The sequence below is a fragment of the Pelodiscus sinensis genome, chromosome 4 (genome assembly GCF_052426305.1).
Source record: "Pelodiscus sinensis isolate ZL-2025 chromosome 4, ASM5242630v1, whole genome shotgun sequence".
NCBI classification, from domain to species: Eukaryota; Metazoa; Chordata; order Testudines; family Trionychidae; genus Pelodiscus; species Pelodiscus sinensis.
The window spans coordinates 104,929,263-104,954,474 of record NC_143055.1 but is presented as its reverse complement, the minus strand read 5'-3'; the positions used below and the strand labels follow the sequence as shown (position 1 = coordinate 104,954,474).

The 25,212-nt window shown below is 43.6% G+C and overlaps 1 protein-coding gene across 3 annotated transcripts in view; it reads left to right on the top strand.

Annotated features, from left to right (window-relative positions):
• ANK2 (ankyrin 2) overlaps positions 1–25,212 on the top strand; it is a 592,965-nt gene that overhangs the window by 53,293 nt on the left and 514,460 nt on the right. Inside the window, exon 1 of one of the 3 annotated variants that reach the window (XM_075929765.2) lies at positions 6,020–6,164. The exons of the other annotated variants lie outside the window; for them this stretch is intronic. The gene's annotated coding sequence lies outside the window, so the exon portion shown is untranslated. Of the gene's footprint in view, positions 1–6,019; positions 6,165–25,212 lie in introns of those variants that run through there. 3 annotated transcript variants of the gene reach the window in all.

Sequence of the window (25,212 nt, the reverse complement as noted above, 5' to 3'; positions counted from 1 at the left end):
AGCCCTGTCCCAGGCTGGGTGGAGGATGTAGCCGTGTGAAAACTGAAAATGTATTCATTTTTCATTCTTTTTTTTGTGTGTTTTATATTTTTGGGCTGCAAAAAACAGTACTAAAAAAAAAACGGGTTCCAACTAAAGTAAAAAATTTGGGAAACCCTGGTCTAGCCCTGGTCTAGCTTTCTATCCATCTTACAGTCCATTTATCCAATCCATATTCCCTTAATTTGCTGGCAAGAATATTGTGGGTGACTGTATCAAAAGCTTAGCTAATGCTGGCACTGGGGGCTTTGAGAGGACTAGAAACAACTTATTTGAATATTCATCATTTGTTTAATGAATATGAAAATATGCAAATGAGTGTTACTGGTCCTCCAAAAACTCGTGAATGGATTTACTGGTCCCCATGTCAAAAAGTTTGGGAACCCCTGCTAAAGGTATCCAAAAGTTGATGAATATCCAGGAGTTCTGTGAACAAGCAGAACTGCAATGAACTGGTATTAAATTGTATTTTTCTTTTTGCCTTTTTTGTGATGTTCTAGGGCAGTGGTCTCAAAACTTTTTACACCCAAGATCACTTTTTAAATCTCAGAACAGCCGAAGATCTACCGCCCCGCCCCTTTCCTTGAAGCCCCGCCCTCTCTATTCTCCTCCTGTCCATCACTTGCTATCCCCAGCCCTTACTTACACACTCTGATAAACAGTTTATTTTTAAATTATGCGATACATACAATTAAAATCACGTGTTTATAGTTATGAAATAAATGGTCTGTTTTTTATTCATGCTATTCAAATCTAAAATGAAGCATTTATAATTATACATTTTGTGGGGACAGAGTACTGTGGCTGGGGGCAGGGGAGAGGGAACAGGGTGCTGGGAGGGCAGAGGACAGGATTCCTGCAGCAGGGGATATAGTGCCAGTGGGGACAGAGTTCGGGGAGTGGGGACAGCATTCTGTAGTTGGGGACCGGGGACAGTTCTGTAGCTGGGGACAGAGTTCGGGGAGTGGGAACGGGAGTGGGGACACACATTCTGTAGTTGAGGACAGGGGAGTGGGGACAGGGGAGTGGGATGCCAGTGGAGGCAGAGAGTCCCCTGCATCTCCCTCCTCCCTGCATTCTCCCCCCCCCCCCCGGAAACCAGCACGTGCCTGCCCCGGGGCCGAACCCCCCCCCAGGGAAGCCCTGCGCACGCGCCTGCCCAGGGGGCCGACCCCTCACCCATGCAGGGAAGCCCCGCGGGCGCTTGTCCCGGAGCCAAACCCCCGCGCTCCGGAAGCCGACACTACCTCCGTCTTCTCTCGAGGTAAGTAGTGGGGCTTCTGGGGGGTGGGAGGGAAATGGGGGCGGGGCTGACAGGACTCCTCGCGAGCGACTGGTCGAGGCCTCGAGATCGACCAGTAGCTCACTAGTGACCGGTTGGTGACCACGGTTCTAGGGTAACAGAAAAATACAAAACATGATAGTTACCCCTGCCAAATAGCATCAGAATATCTTAGCGATAATTAAAATGAAATAACAAATGATAGAAAAATCAGTCAATCTCTTTAACTTTTGCTTGATTCAGTAAGACAAACTATACACTTGTGTGGAGCTGTGTACTTTGTAATCTGAATTTTATTGGTCTGTTGTTTTTCTGAGATTGATTAAAATTACTTGCTGTGTTTGGAGTTCCTCACTGTATTCCTTTGAAGGCTCCTTGTTACTGTCTTGATTCTAGGAAGATCCTTTAATGGAATGTCCTTGAGTCATGTGGATGGCTGAACTCTATGGAGCACATTTCCTAATTATGTCCAAAATACTAAGTAGAGCTGCACGGAATTGTAATTAAACCAAAAACAAAACCTAGTGCTGGGAAATTAACAAATACAAGAGAACTTCATTCTGTTTGTAGAGGAAATAAGGTAGTATTCTTTAGTGAATTTTATAAAAAGAGAGATGTGGCATTGATATTGTTCAGAAGTACTGGATCACTTAGGGTACGTCTACACAGTAGTGCATACCTCGAAGTAAGCTACGCAATTTGAGCTACACAGCTTCTTTTGAAATTTGGTGCTGTCTACACAGGACCTACTTTGAAATAAATCACTATTCTGCTGACTTCCTTAATTCTCCTATGATGAGGTTTACAGGAAGTTGGAGTAAGAAGCACGTTATTTTGAAATAACATGTTTCTTGTGTAGACAATGCATAACATTATTTTGGAATAACAGGCATTATTCCAAAATAACTGCTGTGTAGATATATCCTTAGGGATCATTTAATTATCATTTTAACTAGTAAAGACATTGCTTGGTAACTCTCACTTCTTACAGTGATTCAGGTGGTTTTCCTGTGAGCCTTAGGGTTGCCAGATAGTTTCACAAAAAATACCGAACACAGCGGGGGGGGGGGGGGTACCCCCAAAAAACAAAAGTTGTTGATCCAAAAAAACCCAACAACCCCGCGCCAAAAAAAAAAGTCATGTCCCCTTTAAATCCTCACTCTCTCACACTCCCCCCACCAGATGCAGTGGGAGAAGAATGTCCCAAGGGGTCTTCCGTCTGAAAAAAACAGAAATTACCAGACATTTTACATGTCCAGTATTTTCTGTTTTTTTTTTTTTTTTTTAAACCGGACACATGCCGCAAATACCGGGCTGTCCGGACCAATACCAGACATCTGGCAACCCTAGGCCCTACTCTAAAAAGGAAGAGATTCAATGTGATTGCACCTTTTCCTCCCTTCTTCCCAAGACCTTATGTGGGGTTAGTCATGGCATTTATATCTACTGGTTTGGGTGTGGGGGAGGGAGAAAAGGTATAGGCTTGGTTTGGGGAGTTTGGTAGCCTTTTATTAGCTGGGTCAGGATGGACCCACATTGAATGAAAGGACAGATGTACATCATCCTTCTAATCCAATGGAAGCTCCTTCAAGAAGATGATGCAGCCTGAGAATCTATTATCTTTCCTATGAAGTCCCCTTTCCTGGGTGGGGATACCCCTTTAAGAGGGACCTTGGAGACAGCTATGCATAAGGAAAGTCATTGGTAGAGGAATTTGCTTCCATTGGTACCACACTCTGAGGGACAGTGGCCCAACGACCACAAAAGGCAAAGAGCCATTATGGAGGCACGCAGCCAAATTAATATTTGGCATCTGTGGCTCATTCTGCAAAGTAGGGGCAAAGCTTCCATTATGTAAATAATTGAGAGTTACTCCATGAGGGGACTCTGGAGAGTTATCCTCTCCTTTTACATTCCTTCAGCAATGGTTATTGTGGGCAGATATTCAAAATATATAGTGCACTGCCACACATGACTTTTGGATACCCATCTGAATATACCCTTAGGTTGCCTCCAACAGCATGACTACCTGTCCTGTCTAGCAGCTCTCCCCCACCAAAACAACACTATTGAGTGAAAACTTTGTTCAAGAAATTTGAATCAGGATCAACTTTGTTTTTACTTTGTATAGCTAAAAACATTATTGATTTAATCACAAAGAATGAAAAAAGTGATTTTTAGGTGCATTGAAAATGTTTGGTGCAGGAATGAGGAGAAACAAAAAAGAGGTTCCATTATAGACATTTGATGAGTTTCTAGGGCCTTTTCTATACTACTGCGAGCCATCAACTTAAATTACTCATGTAGCTGAGTGTGTGTAACATAGCTGAAGTTGACATACATAGATCCGCTTACTGCAGTGTCTTCACAGCATTAAGTTGGTAGCTGATTGTCACCTGTTGACTCCGCCTACTCTTCTTGTTTTGGTGAAGTACCCTTGAAATTAATGGCAGAACACCTATTGGCAAAGGATGATTTCAAAAGTAACATAACCCAGCTTTCCTCTTTAAAGTGAGTTTATTTGTTTTTGCCTTTTACATATTGCTCCATAGGAATGAAGTACCAAACACCTTCCTGCTTTTTCATTAGTTTTCCCCCATTTAATTTAGGACAAAAAAAAGTCAATAGATTCCCCCCCCCCCCCCCCCCCCAATTTACCTGAAGTGTTGTGGTTACTATGATATTCTTGAGTACAATTTCCATGGCCACAGCTCTTAAATGAATCTCTTACTGTTTGCCAGACTGTGCTGTGTTGTGTACACATCCTCTTGTTTTGTATGACAAGAGTGTCTGATCACAGATGTACCAAGCAAGCATGTCCATACTCGGACAATGCTGGGAAATGGTTCAGATCTTTGCGTTTACTACTCTGTGTGTGGAAAAATCATTGCTGATGTTATTGATTTGAAACTTACTGAATAACTTTATATCCTGTACCTGAAAGAAATAAAATTGGTCCAAAGGAATCTGGCAAGTCACTGTGATCTATTCACATACTTTGTTTTACCAGCCATGCCAACCTTCCATTTATTTTCTTTCAGTGCTATCCTTGCGGATTTTTCCTTTCTGCCCCCACCCAGACCATCTTGTTCATCCACCATTCTCCTTTCCCATAGTCCTCAGCAGAAGCAATTTTATCGATTAATGGACCCGATTCACCACTTTTGTTAATTGTTTTACACCAGTGCAACTCAAATGATTTCACTACCATAAAAATACATTAGTGAACTGGGTTCTCAATCATTTTAACAAAATTAAAAGTGTCTCTTCTCAGCTGACCACATAAATTAATCTTCAAATTAGTTTCCCTCACAACTCTGAAGCAGCTGCTTTTCTTTCTGCAGCAAAAATATGTTCCCATTATAATTTTGTTGTCTTTCTTTAAGGATGATGATGGCTATGATTTTGGGTTGAAGGTTGTTTTGCATGTGAAAGCACATGTATGTTTCTGAAATCATCACTTTGTGTCTGCTTTATGCTTCAGTCGGGAAAGGAAAAACTCCGGGTGTTCCCACACACATTTTGGTGGTGATTATTTGCATGATATTGAGTGCCAGAGGCCCAATTTGTGAAGTGCTTGATGGAAGGAGGTGGCTCCTGAGCCAAGGAGCTAACATTGTACACAGAAAAGACTGGCAAAAGTTGGCGGTGGGAAGGGGAGTAACATGCAAATGGTGTGATGGTTGTCACGTGCCATGATAGGTCCAGGAGCTGTGACATAACTACGCTCGCTGGGAAGACTTCAGTTCCAAGAGCTTCTGCCTCCTTCAGCTCATCTGGCTGGGGAGAGGTAGTGCTTCATTTGGGGATTGCCACCTTATTGGGTCCCTGTCCAGTAGCGTGCAGGTGAAGGGTTTCATATGTTCTCTGCCACTGCTGTTTGTCCTCTGGGTTCCCGCCAACCAGAGGGTCTTCCATCTCCCACCGTAGTGGTAAATTCCTGTAATTAAAGAAACGGTAGAATCATAAGGGATGTAAAATCCCTATTAGTCCGTTAATTTGTTCACCGACTAAGTGGGATCCCGGGCAGGGGGACTCCTCCAGCCAGGCTTGAGCAGGCCCCAGCCTATGGGGCTCCTGTTCATGGTGCAGGCTGCTGGGGCCAGCTGGCGGCCCGACCTGGGGACCCTGTGGGGCTAGAGGCAGGCTGCGAGTCTGAGGGCTGCTCCTGGGGAACTGGTTAAGTGTTACCCAGCAAGCATCACCCGGTTATCTGTTCACATTCCTAAGAGTCATGCAGGTTATTGGTGGAGTCCTGTAAATCTGCAGGTATCCACATCCACAGATGTCAATGCAGATCTCCACGGCTCATTTTTGCAGATACAGGCCCAGATGCAAATTTTGTCTCCACCCAGGGCACTACTTATTAGCCTCCCGAGGCAATCTTTGGAAGAATCTGCACAGATTTATTCAGAGCCCATGCTTGCTGTGATGCCCAAGAATTTAAATGCAAGTGATGAGAGGAAGACCTTTGAGTGGATGGCTTGAAGCATTTGGGAGGCAAGGTTGGCAATTTTGGTTGGACATAATTCTAGAGTTTTCATCACGATATGATTTTTAATTAAAGATTAATCTCTAATTCCTCAAGGCTCCAGGGCAATCCTGGAATGTTGGCAACCCTACGGGGAGTCTCTGATGTTGTCATAGTGATCATGTGGTGCTGTGTGTGGGCTAAAGGCACTGGCTAGCAGCAACCACATGGATTACAGTAAGAAGGCTGTCATTGGAAAGTCAGCTCAAACTATAGGAGACATCTGTGCGCAGGAAAGCTTGGAGGTTCGCTGACTTGTTCTCCGTGCAGGGAGGGTCACCCTGCAGAGAGGGAGAGAGTCTGGCACTGGCTGTGAGTGGCTGTATTGTATCTTTTGGCAACAGGGAGGCTGTAGGGGTTTAAGGCTCCTTAGCGGAATTCCTTTTGTGACTTGCAGCAGGGAAGTGCTGTGGATTTGCAAACTGCAGACATTGATGCAGGCAGATCTTCCTCCTCCTCCTCTTCCTCTCTGATCTTTGTAACATCCATGTACCACAGGCTCATGGATGCTTTGCTCTGCATATACTGTTGTAGCTGGATGCAGAGCTCTGACTGTTGTGGATTTATTGAAGATTTTCAAACTAGTTTTGGGTGGACTTAATGATTTTCTTCTTCTCTTTGTCATAAATAAACAAACAAACAAACTTGAAAGGATATTAAAAGGATATTTGGATTTGTGTATCATAGGATGTGGGGAAACAAACAGTAATTTTCTTGGTAGTGGTGGGGAGGGAGTTGTAGCTGGATGCAGAGTTATGACTGGTGTGGATTTATTTAAGATTTCCAAACGTGTCTTGCATGGATTTGATGATTTTCATCTTTTCTGCAGGGGTTTCCTTTTTGGGGGGGGGGGGGGGAAAGAAGTGAAGGGATATTTAAATTTGTGTAGAGAAACAAATAGTAATTTTCTTAATTTTCTTGGTGATGGTAGTAGGGGAAGAATCTCTAAAATGCGTTATTGATAAAGGAAAATGTGCGTGTGTGTTACCCAGACCATTCCTTTATCCAGAACAGTTGTAAGGTTGTCATTAGAAACCCAAGAGAATGTGTTATATTGTGTGAAAACTATTGAAATGCAGAGCTGCAGAGGAGGACGACAACTGTAACCAATGTTCTTCAAAGAGAACAGGAAATCTGCCTTACAGGAAAATATATTTGAAATAAAAGATTTACCCTACTCTTTGGACGCATAAGAAAGTAAATTCCTAATTTTATTTGACGTGCTAGAGAATGAGGCAATGGTTTGAAAGTGGGTTTTGCCCCAAGCTGCTCCAGTTTTAGGAGTGAAACTGCCTTTCTACTGAAGTGTTCATAAAAGGACAAATGTAATAATGAGCTTTTGAGAAGGCGTACTGGGAGACTTATTAATAAAATCCTGCACAATTTCTAAAATGCCCCAGCTCAAAGGATTGGTTTGTATAGGTTAGTAGGGGAGTAACTGGAGTTTTGTTGCTGTCTCATATAAACAAGTATTTTGTGATTATTTTTCGAGAAGTGCAGAACAAATATAGACCATTGTGAGTTGAGGTGACTCCACCCTTGATTCTACTTTCTTATCATGATAATGCAGATCAGTTAGTTACTTACCTTTTGTTAGTATTGAGCTATTGAATAAAGATAACCATACTTTTTGTTAGAAATGATTTGTCAAAGAATTGCAGGTGTGGGGCACTGTTGAATTTCATTTGAGTGAAGCATGAGTAAAGAGTATTAATAGGATTCTTGTATATTTCAGCTGTTTACAAATGCAGATTGGCTTTACATTTCTTTGGCTCTGGTTTCATGCTTTTCACAAAAAAAGGAAATCACCAATATTACAGGCAGTCCCCGGGTTACGTACAAGATAGGGACTGTAGGTTTGTTCTTAAGTTGAATTTGTATGTAAGTCGTAACTGGTACATATTGTAGGGGAAACTCTAGCCAAACATTTCTCCAGAGCTCAGTTTTATTCTCCCACACCTCACTTCCCTCAGTCCTTTATTCTCAAGCTGAGGTGTCTGCTGAGAAAAGCCGCTCTGCGTCTCCCTAGTCTGCTGGGGGGGTCCGCTAGCTTCGCGTCTCCCTGGTCTGCTGGGGGGAAGCAGCTAGTGCAGGGTTGCCTCACCCCGTTTGTAAGTAGGGATCTGATGTAAGTCGGGTCCATGTAACCTGGGGACTGCCTGTACTTATGTCTCCTAAAACAGTCTCAGTTGTGCAAAGATATTTGACATATTTTAGTTGCTTATTCTGTAAGGGAAAATTGTTTCAGAGAAAAACACACCCCAAGGTACATACTTAACTCAAATTAATACAAGTCATTTTATTATGTGAGACTGGCAAAAAGATATTTTATCTGTTTGTTTTCCTAGGATGGATGCATGTGTTTGATCTTGGTAACTGAAGTATAGAGGGCCTTAATACTTGACTATGGCTTTGGTTGCAAGTAATGACTGCTTAAAACATGTTTAAAGTCGTTTTCTAGTGTACTGTTTTTGTGGGATGATTCACTTTTACTGTTAGCACAGTTTGAAAGAACAGGTTGATACTGCATTGTATGTGCGCAGGAAAACAGATATTGGGAAAAGCTCTTTGCTAAACCACCTTTCTTTGTGTTACATTTTTTAATCACTTCTATTTAGTCATGTTTACTTCTCTTAATCTCCATATTTTCTTAATAATTCAGACAAGTGAACAGAATTGCAGTGCTCAATAGTAAATGTAATGAGATTTCAAAAGATAACCCGGTATTAGTCTGTTCACCAATGGTAACACAGGGCCTGATCAAAAGCCTATTAAGATAAACAGAGAGACTTCTTTTGACTTCATTTGAGTTTGGATCAGGGTCCTAATGTCCATCTGTTATAAATATTGAATCTGGACTTTGCCAAGGCTCCTCAATGAGATTTGGGAATTTGCTTTCAGTTATATTTCAAATAGAGATGAAAAATCTCACATTTTCTTGTTTTTCACCTGTGTAGTTAGTGGCGAAGCTATTTCATGGGGCGTGGTTTTATAATAAACCTTGCTTATGATATCGTTATTGCTGGATTATTTTATTAGTCTGCAGCAATCAGTTTACCCTAGTGAACTGTAGGTAATGATGTCAACTGTGTACAATCCTTGACCTGTGTTTTCAATCTATGTATTAAGCTATGGCTATAGTACAATAAATTACCACTTGGGTTTTGAGTTTTTGAAGTATAATGAAAGAGCTGTTGTAGGCCTACCAGACTTGTAGCTCTGAATGAATGAATGAATAAATAAACAAGTAAACATCTTACTCTAACTGCTCCATCTGTCTGTCTGTGTGTGTGTCTCATGATTTATTTAGATAAAGATATTGCCATGCTGAACCTGCTCTTGTTCCAATTAAAAGTCAGTCCCACCATTTTTATTGGCTCTGATTTTGCTTTCTTTATCATTTATCTCAGGAGTATCTCCACTGAAATCAATAGTCACACCACTGTGAGCCCAGAAACAGGTTAATTGATTTCAGCATCAGCAGGACTGGCCACAGTTTCCTTAGCTTTCTGAATTTTTTAAGGTCATTGGTATTGTGTTTAATGACTCTCTCATGGTTTTGAAAACAAATACGGAATTTATAATATTCTGCTTTTGAAGAGTAAATAAAAATTGATGTCTACTTGGTTTTATCTAGACTGGGTAGCATTTGTCACATGCAGTATATTATGTGCAATATTTAGGGTCTCTCTAACTGGCAACACTGAGTCATAAAACACAAGCAAATATCTCATGTAGAAAACAAAGCAGCAGATTTAAGTTAATGTTCCCAGTCAGAGTCAAAAGCTTTTCATGGTTGTTGTAAAACACTGGCCTTGCAAACCCCAACCATCAAAATGTCTGAAGTTATGGATTTCCCCTTTGTACAAATGAGCATACATGAGATCCAGATGCTACTGTTTCTTACTGACAGCAAGTTAGCTGAATGGAGTATGGGTATGATCCTGTGGTTACAGTGATAGCCTGAAACTCAGGAGTAGAAGAGGGCAAATAAGGACAATTTCAAAAACTTGGTTTGAGTTGAACTGAATGGAGGAGGAAGTGGTGCCTTCCTTATAAGATTTACTTTGCTTAGGGCATCTACTTGGAATGTGAGATGCCTGCATTCAATCCCACTCCTCTGCATGAGGCAGGGAGAGGAGATGAAGTTGTGTCTCCCATATTGCTGATAAATGTCTGAGCCATTGAGATATCAGATGATCAGGGTATGTGTGTATGTCTTTTTTAATCTCTCCTGTTGAAGCTGTTACAATTTTTACAATCAGTCATTGGAGCAGGGACGTTCTACCACCTTCCAGTTGTGTGCCCTTACTACCAGGCTACTGAGTTATTCTTGCTATTTTATTGGCATTGAGTTTATGTATTTATACAGAGTGGAACAGCTTCCATAGGAGATATTGAGAGCACTCCACATAAGATTATCCGAGGGTGTGTCTAGACTACATGGCTCCGTCGACAGAGCCATGTAAATTAGTTTATTTGGCATAGTCAAAGAAGCAGGGATTTAAATATCCCCACTTCATTAAAATAAACATGGCCGCCACGCTGTGCTGACTGTGACCTCCCATGTTCTGGTCCGGGGGGTGGTTAGCCACTTTCTCAGCCGGCCAATTTATTGCTGCGCGTCAGATTCTATCACGTTCCCCTTTTTATAGGTTGGGGGAAGGAAGGGGGGCCCGGGCCCGCCCTCACTCACGGGCCCCAGTCCAGGACCCTAAGGACTGAGACTGCGCCCCAGTCTCGGTCCGGCTGACGGGGTTGTGCCCCTAAAGGCGCCAGCCCATGGGCTGTTTCACCGCCCTGCCCTGGGCTACTTCCTTCCTCCCCCACCCCTCTGCGGGGTATCTGTACTCATGGCATCTGAGCGCCCTAGGAGACGTTCACGAGGACCTCCAGATCCCTGCACTCTCCAGCAGTCCGGGTAGTCTCCTCCTCTCTCCCCTGCCTCTCACGGCTTGGGGTTTTTTGAACTTCCCGCTGCACCGGGAGGGATTTATGCTCCCCACCCTTACGCGCCCGGTGCGTAGCGTCGTCTCCTCCCCCCTCTCGTTTCCCTGGCTGGATGGAGGCCGCTTCAGCTGCGCTGCAGCGTCTCTCCAGCTGAGCCGCGGCGCCAATCAGCTGAGCGGCGGCTCGGGGCAAGCGGCGCACAGCCAGCACGCGTTTTGCGGTGGCACTAATCAGCTGAGCCGCGGCGCCATTCAGCTGAGCCGCGGCTTGGGAGCAACTGGCGCACAGCCGGTATGCGCTTCGCGGGGCCTCGGAGAGGGCACAGTATATTGGGCACTGAGTGCAGGGTCTCGGCACCCCGTCACACCGACGATCAGCTGATCCGACACAGCGTGGCAGTCTAGACGCGGATCTGTTGGCTGGGGAAGCCTTTGCCGACCGATTCTGTAAACCTCATTTCACGAGGCATAAGGCTGTCGATGGAGCCATGTAGTCTAGACACACCCTAAAGTCAGCGGTTAGGGCGTAGAGTTGCCAGATGGTTTCCCAAAAAATACGGAACACACATGCAAAATATTTGTTGAGCAAAAAAAAAAAACAAAACCCCATAAATACATAAATACCAAACACACATGCGAAAAATCTGTCAAGCAAAAAAAAAAAAAAAAACCAAACCAAACCAAACCACCACAACTATGTTTAACACTGAATGGGAAGTTTATTATAAACAATCAACAGTCTACATCATATGTTTTGAGTACATGAACCTCCCAGCACCAATTGCTGGCGGGGGCAGTGGTAGTAGCTGGAGAAGCAGGGCCACGATTGGTGCTGGGTGCCCTCAGCTCAGCTTGTTGTGTGCGGAACCTGGGAGGGGGGAGTGGCTGGAGAGGCGGGGCCTGTGATCTCAGTGCTGATTGCGGCCCCGCCTCCCCAGCCACTCCACGCACCCCCGCCAGGCTTCCGTCGGGCACCCAGCCAAAAAAGCAGAAAATAAAATTTCCACGTGTCCGGTATTTTCTGAATCTTTTTACTGGACAGAGGGCGCAAAAATCGGACTGTCCAGTTGAATACCGGACACTTGGCAACCCTACTAGGGCAAGGTACTGTAATGTGGGAGACCCAAATTCAGCCCTCACCATATCAGGCAGAAGGGGAAACCGATCCCTATCAGTGCTTATAAGTGGAGCATGGGGTCGAACTTAAGATACAAACCTGAGTTCCCATGTCTTCACTGCTGTTTTAACCCAAGACAGCTAACACAGATTAGCTAATCCAAGTTAAGAACACACCTTTTTGCAGTGTAGACAGAGTCTCTGTAAAATGAGCATAACAGTACTTTCCAGCCTCACAAGGCTCCTACCTCATGGAGTTGGAGAAGACAAAGACATTAAAGACTGTACAGGTTTCAGTGACTGTATTAATGGGGATCAAATAAGTATCGTAACAGAATATGAAATTAATATTTGGAGGTTGATGTTAGATATGTTTTACTGGTAATATGTATCTGATTTCTGTCAATAATTCTTAAATATTGATCTGGGCCAATTATTCAGAATAGTCTCTGCAACCATTTGTTGTACTAAATCGTATTGCCTGATTTGTTTTGATGTAGAATTCCAGTTGCTCAACATGGCAATGAATATTTGTTGCCATGACTGTGGTTGAATTTCATTTGTGTTTTAAAACATATCAAGGAACAACAGAAATTTTAGAATGTATGTTCTTGTATCTTTAGCCTTTATGTTTTTGGATCACAATGCTGCAAATACTTATTAATATAAATAGTCCCATTGTAATCCAGTATTGTTCAGATGCAGGATTGGCCCCTGAATACAAGGGATTCCACTTGAATGGGACTACTCAAGTGAGTTAAGGCAATTGATACATATGGATTTATCATGAACTAGAACAATTAATAATCTGGTGTCATGTTTAGGCTGCTAAGTACTATTCAAGGTAGCACAATGTAAGAAGTTCAAGTGACATCTGTCTGCTCAGAAGCTACATGTAAATATATGGCTCTGTTCTCCTAGAACTGCCTTAATGAGGCAATCAATAATTTGTTAAAAATGTAAGAACTGAAATCTTTCTTGAAGACAGTACCCCAGAGTTTAAATAAAAGCTTATGCTTATATTGCATAGCAATTAGACATAACTTAAAATAAACTCTTTAAGGAGGCTTCTTTTTTTCCTTTTATTTTTAAAGACTTGGTTCGTGAAATGTGGATGTCTGAATTAATTTGATACTGTAGTAACATCACCATGGTGCTAATGCTACAGCTTTCAGGAAATTAAAGCAGAACAGGTCTGTATTCTATCAGTGCAGCAACATCTGCTTGCAAATCTATAGCAATTGTTTATTCAGCAGCCACTCTGTTCTATTATGTGAGCTAACTATATTTATAATAAATCAAGTGTGCATTGAAAGATGATAGGAAACATGCACATAAATATGAAAATATATTTAAAACTAGAAGATTTAGACCGTGTTGTGTGAGTCTTTAATTCAAAAAATGTTTGTTTTTCTTCATTTTAACCATTGGTTGGGGTGGGGCTGAGGATGAAGGGTTCAGTATGCAGCCTTCTCTCACTGCAGCAGCTTGGGGCCAGGTGAGAAGTGCCTCTCCATAGCTACTGCATATTTTCCATAGCTACTGCAGCTCCAGCAGGCACAGCTGGGGGAGGGATGCATGTCCTAGGGCTAAAGCAGGTCCAGGCTCATCTGCCCTTTGTGTTGCCCAGTCAGACTGAAGAATGGAACAAACTGCACTTTCTCCTTGCTCCCTGCCAAAGGGGAACAGCCAGCAATATTCCCATATGAATCGGTGTGTGTGACCCTTCAGCCCCTTCCTTCCTCCCTAACAGGCACTTGGTGATTCTGTCTCTTTTTTGTATGTTTTTATGAGCAGCAGCCCCATTCTAAGCATATGCCATTTTCCTGCCACAACCAAACCATTAATTTACTTTAAGTTATGATGCTGCTGCTGTTCGGCCATCGAGGTCGATAAGGACCACCCAGTGTCATCAGTTTAGTTGGGGGTGGGTTCGGAGATGGCTGATTAGTCCAATCCGAGCCCGAAATTGGCGGTTACAGTGGGGACATGAAAGATCAGACTGCCGACCAGAGGAAGAGAAGATACCAGCCCTGGACTTGCAAAGAAGACGTTTCTCTGCAGCATAACGCGGTCTCTTTTGTTCGTGGGCTATTGCACCATCATGTATTCGTCTGCGCCAGGCGGAACAATCATCAGCGATACTCTCCCAATTTCCAGGATCTGTGTTACAGTTCTTAAGGGAGGCCTTAAGGGTGTCTTTGAATCTCTTCTTTTGACCTCCAAGAGATCGCTTGCCGTGTTGTAATTCACCACAGAGCATCTTCTTGGGCAATCGATCATCGGACATGCGCACAACATGGCCAACCCATCTGAGTTGTACCTTGCAAAGCATGGTGTGAATGCTTGTCATATTAGCCTGTAGAAGAACATCAGTATCTGGAACTTTATACTGCCATCTTATCTTCAGCAGTTTCTGTAGACAGTTCAGGTGGAAGTGATTCAGCTTTTTTGCATGATGACTATATACAGTCCAGGTCTCACAAGCATAGAGGAGGGTGGGCAAGACGACCACCGAGTAGACTTTTAGCTTGGTCTCAGTCTTAATGCCTCTTCGATTCCAAACGTTAAGTTGAAGCCTTCCAAAAGCTGCACTGGGTCTGGCAATTCTCGTATTCACCTCCTCGTTGATGTTGGCTGCCTTCGATAGAGTGCTGCCAAGATATGTAAAACTGTCCACATTGTCGAGCTTTTTGCCATTGACAGTGATGGATGGCTCAGTGTAGTCACAGCCAGGAGTGGGCTGATGCAGAACCTTGGTTTTTTTGGTGGAGATCGTGAGGCTGAAGTTCATGCACGCTGCGGAAAATAGATTCATGCAGTGTTGCATGCCTGCTTGCATACCTGAGTTGAGGGCGCAGTCATCCGCAAATAGAAAGTCATGAATGGTCTCGACCTGAACCTTGGTTCTGATCTGAAGCCTCCTCAAGTTAAATAGCCTTCCATCAAAACGGTAGCGCAAGTCGATCCTGACATTATTTTCTCTAAAGGCATCAATCAGCACAGCAGAGAACATAAGGCTGAAGAGACGGGGGGCTAGGATGCGTCCCTGTTTCACACCATTTGTGACTGCGAATGGCTCTGAATAATTGCCACGATCTTGGACTCTGGCAAGCATGCCATCATGGAACTGCTTCACCATTTCAGTGAAGGTATCTGGGCATCCTAATTTGGCCATAATCTTCCAGAGGCCCTCACAACTGACAGAGTCAAATGCTTTAGTAAGATCCACAAAGACAGTGTAGAGCTGGACATTCTGTTCTTGACACTTTTCTTGTAGTTGTCTGGAGGCAAATATCATGTCAGTAGTACCTCGTCCCTTCCTGAAGCCACACTGACTTTCCGGCAAGAGACCTTGGTCAAGGTGCTGTGTGAGTCTGCTTAAAAGTATTCTGGCGAGGACCTTTCCTGCAACACAGAGCAAAGTGATTCCTCTGTAGTTGTCACAAGAGTGGCGATTTCCCTTGAGCTTGTATAGATGAATAATAGATGCATCTTTGAAGTCTTGCGGAACGCGTTTCTGTTTCCACATCACAGAGAACATTTCAGTAAGCCTCTTAATTAACTTGGGTCCACCAGATTTATAAATTTCAGCTGGAATAGAATCAGCTCCAGGAACTTTACTGTTGGAGAGCAATTCAGTGGCCTTTTGAGTTTCCAGTACTGTTCCAGTACTGTTTCCTTTCGTTGATCTCCACCTGAGTAGGCGGTTTATTGCCTCCTCGTTGATAGAAGAGGGCCTGATAAGGACATCAGCAAAGTGCTCTGCCCAGTGATTAAGGATCTTCTCCTTATCAGTGAGCAAAGTACTACCATCTGCGCTCAAGAGAGGGGCTGAACCAGATGTGGCTGGGCCATACACAGCCTGAAGAGCATTGTAGAAGTTCCTCATATCGTGTCTGTCGGCAAAGGCCTGGATCTCATTGGCTTTCTGGCTCAGCTATGTGTCCTGCATCTCACGTAGCTTCATCTGTACAGTCTGACGTATCTTGGTGAAGGCAACTTTTTTTGCTACAGACTTAGGGACACTGCTGTAGGCACGATGGAGAGTATGTTTTTCATCCAGCAATGCCTTGATTTCTCCACAGTTTTGGTCGAACCAGTCCTGGTGCTTTCTTGTGGTGATGCCAATTAACTCAGAGGCAGTGGAGTACACCAGCTGTTTGAAAGCTGCCCAGCTGGGCTCTATATCAGCGTCAGTTCCAGTGGCTTCCAGCTTAAATGCCAGGGCATAAGCAAGTGATTGTTGGATGCCGCTGTCTTTCAGTCTGGAGACGTTTAGGCGCTCTGGGACCATGATGCCTTGTGGATGTCTGGGGGGCCGAATCCTAAGGTTCATCTTTGAGATGAGCAGTCTGTGGTCCATCCAGCAGTCGGCGCCACACATAGCTTTGATCACACGGACATCCTGTCGGTCTTTCCTACGGACTATTATATAGTCGATTAGATGCCAGTGCTTTGAGTGGGGGTGCATCCAAGTTGTTCTGTTATGTTTGGACAGGCGGAACACGATATTAGTTATCAGGAGATCATTTGTTGCACATGTCCTCAAGAGCAGATGTCCATTGCTATTACAACTACCAATGCCATATCTACCGATGACTCCCTTCCAGGAATCATGATCAGTACCAACTCTGGCGCTGAAGTCGCCTAAGACAATCAGCTTTGGTATTGTAGCAATCAGCTCTTCCAGGTCTTGGTAGAATTTGTTCTTGATGTCTTTTGGGTTAGTCATTGTTGGTGCGTAAGCACTAATAAATGTGACTTGCTTTTTCCCCAGACAGAGGAACCTTCAGCACCATCAGCTGGTCATTGATTCCTCTTGGTAGGTTGGAGAGCTTATTCACCAGATTTGTCCGCACAGCAAATCCAACTCCCGACTTGCGGCGTTCGTCTATTCTTCGCCCACTCCAGGAGAAGGTGTAACCTGCTCCAGTTTCAGTCAGCTGTCCTTCGTCTGCCAGCCAGGTCTCACTCAAAGCTGCTATATTGATCCTGTAGCAAGCAAGCTCCTTGGCAATCAGGGCAGTTCTCCTTTCGGGTGTGTCGGCATCCGTATGCTCCATGAGGGTACGTATGTTCCACGCTCCAAGAATGATAAGAGGAAGCTGTATGCCGAATTTGGTGGCCCTAGGTCTTGCTGTTCAGGAGGATTTCTTGAACAATTAAACACACGGAGAGATGCATAGACAGACATACTCTCTCAAATATAAAAACAATGACTAGTCCTATTGCGCCTTAGAGATTAACAAAGATATATGTAGTATCGTGAGCTTTTGTGGGCAAAACCCACTTCTTCAGACGAGATGAACTTGAGACAAATATGTAATAGATTACGTTATACCCCCTCAAATTTACTTTTAATTGGTTGTTGATTACTTTGATCATTCATAATGTATGTTTGCATAGTTATAGACTTTAGGCCTCAATCTCTGTTACCGTGTACTTCATGTATTGATTTATACAAGAACTAAAAGGGTATAAAGTTCTACCAAATCAGAATTATAATATTTTATTCTCACTTGGCTCTCATGTGTATAGCTACCCTTGATGCAGTGCACTTGTAAATCGGGTTCTCTTTACGTTCTATTTTTGCATTTTGCTCTTAATTGTATTTTTCAAAATGTCAATTATACAAGTGTTGTTTAGAAATAATGCAGTCAGATAACTGTTTCTTAAAGGGGATGCTGAATGTGACACACTGTAAAAGACAACATGGCCAATCGTTAGTAGTAAAAGCTCCGAAAACAACTGATAGTAATACAAATATTTCCTGTGGAATCTCATATATCCTTTCATAGCCTTGTCAACTTACAGAGGGATTTCAGAAACAAATAAACATCTCATATTCTATGGCAAACGTGATAACCGAAGTAATTAGAAATTAAACAAGAAATTCTAGTTCCTAGTCATCTGGTAAGTAATATTCACAATTGAATAACTTTTCAGACAAAGCTGAGAACCAGTGCTCCATCTTCATCATCCTGAAAGCTGCTTTGACACACTCAGTTGTGCTCTGCTTGAAATCTTGCCCTCCCCTTAATTTTTGTGGGCCTGTCCTCTTGGTTGTCTTTCTGCCTTTTTAATTGCCCCTTCAGTGTGTACTTCTGAGGATCATCCTAATTCCCAATTCAGCTTTCTGTAGGGGTTCCACAAGGTTGTTTTTAGTTCTTTTCTCTTCTTGTGCTGCACCACATCTCTTAGTAATCTTATCAGCAAACACAAACTCAGTTGTCATCTTTTTGGTCCTGTCTCTCTGACATAGATGTCTAATCATCATCTTAAGATCAACATGGCTAAAACAGATCTTTTAATTCTCTCTCTCTCTTCCCCCCAACCCTCTTCTCTATCTCCTTTCTCAATCACTGTGGACAACACTGCCTTCCTGCCTGTCACTTGGGCTAATATCTGATGTCATCTTTAACTCTGACCTGTCTAGGTCCTCACAACCAGGCTATGTCTAAATCTTGCCAATTTATTCTGCATAACATCTGTAAAACACAGCCATTCCTATCTATCTGCATAGTTAAATCTCTTGTCCAAGCTATCATAATCTCAAATCTCGATCATTGTGACGTCCTTCTCTTTGGCACAGTGGTGGAGAGAAGGTTTACAGTGTGGAGTGATAGGTTTTTAACGGTGCCATTTGCAATTATACCTATTGGTTTGCTAATTTCAAATGTTACCATGCCTGCTGTACTTTCTGCCTTGGTACCACAACCCTAATCCTGGTTGGTGTGGAGGGGTGGCCCCAACCAGAGCAGGGCGGAGGAGTATGAGCATGACCCGCACTCATCCAGCAGTAGTGGCTCCTATCCCACAAGGATGGACCTAGCTTCGCCCTCTGGATGTTGTGACCTGGGCATATGGGGTTGCAGTGCTATTCAGGTTTGGCTCAGCTGTCCTTCCCAATATGACAGTGTCAAATTTGCATGAGTGGTTTTGCATGATGGTGCACAGGTAGTACAGGGCCACATGAGTCTGTGCATCCTGGTGCAGCACCTGAGTTTGGAAGCTGGGACAAGCACTAAGGAACAGGAGCAGGCTCATTTTCCATCCCCATGTGAGCATTTCTCTCCTGTGCCTCCTTTTGTCAATTGCATAATAGGTTGGAAAAAGTGCTGAGCCAAACGACCTCAAGGCCGCTGAGGTTGGGGTGATGGTCATCCTCCTTCCTCTACCCCATCTCCCTATTAGCTTCACCATTGCTCTGGCCTTGACAAATGCAAACTTACTCTGTTCCTATTCTTTCAGGGTATGTCTACACTAGCTTGTTAGTGAAGCATGTCCGGTATTTTTTTTTGAATGACTACCTGGTAACCTCAGAGATTTAAACTGAGAAGCAACTTGCCTCCCACCCCCCTTGAGCCGCCCCTGGCTCCCAGCCCCCCCAACCCCAGCCCTCATGCTTACCTGGTTCTGCAAGGCTACGGGCACAGAATGGTCTTGGAGTCTTTTTTTTGCTCAACAACTTTGGTCTCTCCCTGCCCCCCCATTTTTTCCTTCAACAGAATTTTTTCTCTGTTTTTTTTTTTGGGGGGGGGGATGTTTGGTATTTTTGTTTCAACTATCTGGCAACCCTAGGAACCAGGTAAGCAGGGAGTCCAGGAGCTGGGCCCTGTTGCTGAGTGTGTCGCAGGGTTGCCAAGTGTCTGGTATTTTCACCTCTTGGCAGGGAAAAAACCCAGAAAATACCGGACATTTTAGGTGTCTGGTATTTTCTGATTTTTTTTTACTGGACAGGAGGTGAAAATACTGGACTGTCCGGGTCAATACCAGAAACCTGGCAACCCTAGTGGCAGCACATGGAGCCACTTCCTCCCCCATCAGGCAGAACTTGTGGGTTGGCTTTGTCTTTGGCTGCCTGACTCTGGCCTGTGAGTGTCGGGACTCCGTTCCCCACAGTGAGGAGCCGGCACTGGTGCTCCAGCCCCACGGGGGAGAGCTGGGAAGGGGCGGGGCCGGAGCACCAACATAGGCTCCCCAATGCTAGGAGGGGAGCCACAAGCCTCTGAAGCCACATCCAGGCAAGCCGGGCACTGGATGTGGCCTCCTGGGACTTAGGTCCCTCACCCCTGCTCTGCTATATTGCATCGAACATAAGCTACTTGTTCTTCACTTTCAAAGCCTATCCCTCCCCTGTCTACCATCTCTCATGGTTAAATTTTCCAACAAGCACCTTCATACTTTTTTTTTCCAGTGCTGCCTATTATTTGAGAAGCGCTCCATATAAACAGCTGCAAAATTAACACATTATCCTCCTTCAGAATCCTCCTTAAAACTCTCTTTTCTAACATGCCTACAAGGAACTTGACAACAGTTGGACTGCTAATGTGCTAGGACCGCTGTCTGTCATGCTGACTAACATTATTTCCTTGCACTGCTTGCCTGTTTTATACTTAGATTGTTAGCATTTTGGAGGCAGAGATAGTCTCTTTGTTCTGTTTATACTGTACCTACACAGTGGGCTCATGGTTTTTGACTAGAGCTCCTAGGTATTACTGAAATATAAACAGTATCTTATCCAGCGTAGCTTTTCTTATAGCATATTTAATCCTGTTTGTCCTGTTGTGCTGATTGTTAATACTATAGTGTTTGTGGTTTATATTGCTACTCCTTAAGACTACAGTTGATTTGTAGGCCTGGAAGCAATGAGAGCTTTGCCTGAGTCAGACATGGGGATGGGAACTATGGAGGCTGTTTTCTGAAGCCATAAAATATACCCTGTTCCGATGAAAATGATTCTGTTGCTAATTTTATTTGCTGAATATCACAGTTGTATTCCCATTTTTGCAATGATGGTCAGAAATGCAACAAATGCTTGGTTACTATGTAGAGAGGTTTTCTCTCAGCTTGAATTAATGTTAACGCGTGCTGGGAATTTTGAATAGCAGGTGAAATCAATACCACTACTGTTTTGGGGGATTTTTTTTTGATTGGCTGTCATACGCTGTTGAAGTCTGATTCAATTCAAATGAATGTAACAGCGTGCTAAAAGGGATATATTAGACCTTTCCAGCCTTTTACAGAACTTTACTGCCTCTTCAGTATACTGCACACTATATAAGCACTGCAAATCACCGGAAATAAGAGGTTTTTTTATCTTTTTGAAATTAAGTTTGTTGTTACTGTACAGAGCAAAGTCAATTTTCTGCACCAGTGTATTTGTGAATATACGGATAAATTTTGTGACACAAAATATGTTGTCTAATGTTTTGAAATATTCAGTGTCCAGAGTGCAAGTCTAGTTGTAATAACTAGCCACAGAACTTCACTGGAACATCTGCATTCACTTTTGCTCTGTAGCATTTTTTGTTTTGTTATTCCTTCCTCTGACCTCACTGCCCGTTTTCACTTGTAGCCATGAAAGCAAAAATTGAAACTTCTTGTCTGGATGTCTTCCTGTGTTTTTTCATAGGTTCTCTGTCTGGAGGCACAGGCCAGAGATCTTAAGCATCTGTAGAGCTAGACCAAAAAATAGATTTTAGTATTCACAATTTAAAAAAATTGGGTTTTTTTGGTAGAAATTTTCAGGACTCCTCATGTTTTTGATGAAAAAAATAAAAAAGAAATAATATTTTTATTTTAATTAAAAAGGATTTTCATTTTTGGGTTTTTTGTTTTTATTTTGGTGAAGCTGATTCCGAATGAAAATTGTAATTGAAAAAAATTGTGACTTGGTGAATGTTGCTTCAGTTCAAGTTGTCAAAGATACTAGTTTGTTGTTCAGCCCTCTGTCACTCATTTGTGTTTTTAGATGTTTACATCTAAAGTTTCCAGAAGTAACATCTTCTAATGGTCCTATCGTAGTTACTGAGCACATCCAGGCTATGTCTAGACTGCAAGCCTCTTTCGAAAGAGAGCGTCTAGACTGCACGCGGAATTTCGAAAAAGCAAGCCGCTTTTTTGAAAGAAAGCACCCACTGAGTCTGGATGCTCTCTTTCTAAAAAGCCTGTTTGCTTTCAAGAACGCCTTCTTTCGAAAGAGCACTTTCGAAAGAAGGCGTTCTTCCTCGTGGAATTAGGTTTACCACCGTCGAAAGAAAAGCCGCATTCTTTCGATTTAATTTCGAAAGAACGCGGCTGCAGTCTAGACGCAGGTGAAGTTTTTTCGAAAAAAGGCTACTTTTTTCGAAAAAAACCCTGAGTCTGGACACAGCCCCAGTGCATTTGCAGCAATGACTTTTGGTAACACAGTTGTATATCTTTAATGCAGGGCAAGTATCAGAGGGGTAGCTGTGTTAGTCTGAGTCTGCATAAACACTGAGAAATCCTGTGGCACCTTCAGGGTTGGCAGGTGTCCGGCATTGTACTGGACAGTCCGGTATTTGCGCGTGCTGTCCGGTAAAAAAAAAAAAATCAGAAAATACCGGACAGGTGCAATGTCTGGTATTTTCTGATTTTTCCGGCTGCGCACCGGACGGAAGCCTGGCGTGGGCGGGGGAGCGGTTGGGAGTCCCTGCTGGGAGGCGGGGCCACGATTGCTGCTGGGAGCCCTCAATTGGTTGAGTGTGAGGAGGAGGGGTAGCCTCCTCCTCGCTCCTGCATCGCCGGGAGCCTGCATGGGACAGGCAGCAAGTGCCCAGGTCCAGTCCTGCTCCTTGCTGGCCAATTTGCTCACCCCCCTCCCTTCCCGGCCAGCCGGTTCTCCCCCTCTTCCCCGGCCAGGCCCCTGCACCGCCCTGCCCCCGCCAGCTCTGCTTCCCACCAGCCCATTCCTCTTCCTTGTCTCCCCTGGCCAGCGCCGCTGCACCTCTCCCCACTCCTGCTAGCTCTGCTTCCCTCCTTTCCTCCCGGGCCTCCCCCCCCGGTGCACCCCCTCCCGCTAGCTGTGCTTCCCACTCCCCCTTCAACCCGGCCCCCCCTTGCTCCTGGCCAGTGCCACTGCACCTCCTGCTAACTCTGTTTCCCGCTCCCCCTTCCTCCCGTCCTCCCCGCTGCTTCCCCCCGCCAGCTTTGCTTCTCGTTCCCCCTTCCTCCTACCACTCCGATCCCCCCAGCTGTGCTTCCCACCCCCCCTTACTCCCGGCCAGCCCTGCCGCCTTCCGGCCGGTCCTCCCTCCCCCGATATCCCACGGCCAGCCCTGTTCCACCCGACCTCCCCCCCCCCCCCACGACCAGCCCTGCTTCCCGTTGGGGCCCCCCCATTTCCCCTGGCCAGCCCTGTTGCCGCGCCCCCCCCGTTAACTGTTTCCAGCCCCCCCCTTCCTGGCCAGCAGGACTGGACCTTCCCCCCTTCCCCATGAACCGTGTTCGTTTTTTTTTTTTTAATGATTACCTGGTAACCGCTAGCAGTGATCCAAGTTCTTGGAGGTGGGGGGGGGGGGTTTGGCTCAACAACTTTTTTTGGCACTTCAACTAAATATAGTTGGGCCTTATTCACTAGTACCCTGTTCCTTCTCTATTTAAATCAAGTGAAAGTAAATTGGGTATAAAATATTACCAAATAAAAAAGCATTTTACACTAAATTTGAACGGGCATAGGTGATTAAATTAAAAGCAGGGCAGTGGAGAATAATTCCCTGTAGTATTTTGAATGGTTAATGTCAACTGTTTTGTACTTACAACTTGTTTATTATTGTAGTTACAAGTATTAATTAAAATTACTATAATGATTTCATACTATTCTATGTGAGTACTTACACCGCACTGATCGTCAGGGTATCTGAGCACCTTCCAATAAGGCAGCAAGGAATGTCACATGTTGGTTTTTCTCTCACCCTCTCTCCAAAGACCAGATTATGACATTCTAAAGCCCTAAGCTGTGTCAAGAGTAAGAGTCTGAAGACCATAAAAAATGAATTTATTATTTTCACAAAAAGGACATTGAATATATAAACATGAAAGTTTTATGTTCTCGTGGGAAAGTAAGAGATATCTAATCTTTTAATGTCATGAATAAGGAAAATTATCCTTTTCATGTGAATAAATGAAAAAAATTGATTAATAATCTTAGGGAAATACAAAATTTATTCAGACAGTAGATAAATCACAAATGTTTATTCTGATTTAATTTTTGCTATGAAACAATGAATTGTTGGGATTTTTCTTTTGCCATACCATAAAAATACAGTGACCGTTTCTGAAACTGACAAGGAAGATACATTTTTGTTGGCTTCCCCTCAACCCAAGTTCATAAGCACTTAGTGATTTTCTTTATTAATATTTTTATGTTGCCTCCCTCTCTCCCCCTTCTCCCAGTTTTTTTGAGCAGCTCTATTCACCCCTGCTACAAAAGTTAAAAGACATGATCTAGGACTATATGAAAATAATCCCTGTTGTTTTTATCCAGAACATATGAGTAGGAAGCTCTGGTGTTTGAACAACATGGGGTTGTATGAATATGCTAATAATAATGGTCACACAAGTCCTTTCAAGTTAAACGTGCAGAGACATTGTAACAGCTTTACCCAGCATTTTCCTATATACAGGTTGAACCCAGGCACCCCCGGGACCTGAGTGATTCCGAACGAAAATTTTTTCCTGACCAAGGAAGGTTAATATTGTCTGGCACTATTACCAACACTTCCACTGCTTATTGGACTGTTAAGAGGATATTTAGGGATAAATTAGAGAGATATAACAGCACAGAACACTTATGGATAGGACTGGTGGTTGTAAATAAACTTTATGGGAGTGCGGGAAACTTGGAAAGTCAACATCTGGCTAACTAAAATCATTCTGGATGACAGATGTTTCTGGACCAGAGAGTTCTGGACTAGAGAGGTTCAAGCTGTACTATCTGCTTGGCATCAACATCTGCATATGAAGCTGAATAACAGCTTAATAACAACAGCTTAATAATAAGCAGATTGACTTGAGCACACAGCTTTGCAGCTCTCATCCTTTTTATTAGGCAGAATCTTATAACAACTTGAGAAGATTCAGTAAAATGTGGAGGAGCAATTTTGCTGCATAGATGTCCTTGCCCATAACATGTTGTTCAGAAAAGCATCCCTCTGCATTTCTTTCTTTATTGAAGTTTGAAATGTTGCCAAACTTCCATTTTGCAGGTGGAAGGAGCCATTTAGCCAGGTAACCAGAGAATGAAACTACACATAGTGCAAGCAAAACTAGAACTAATTGCTCTATATAACTGCATATTGTTCATAGGTTTTTAGGACTTCCATGTATTATGGAAGAGTTGGAGAAGGATGTGATATGTGGGTCAAGGCAGGTCATGAAAATGGTTTGTTGTTAGCTCTGAGAAGTTTTCTTGAGGTGGCAACAGGAGTGGAGGGGGTGAATTGTGTCTTAATCATAAGTTATATTAACTGATGTTTTAATGATATATT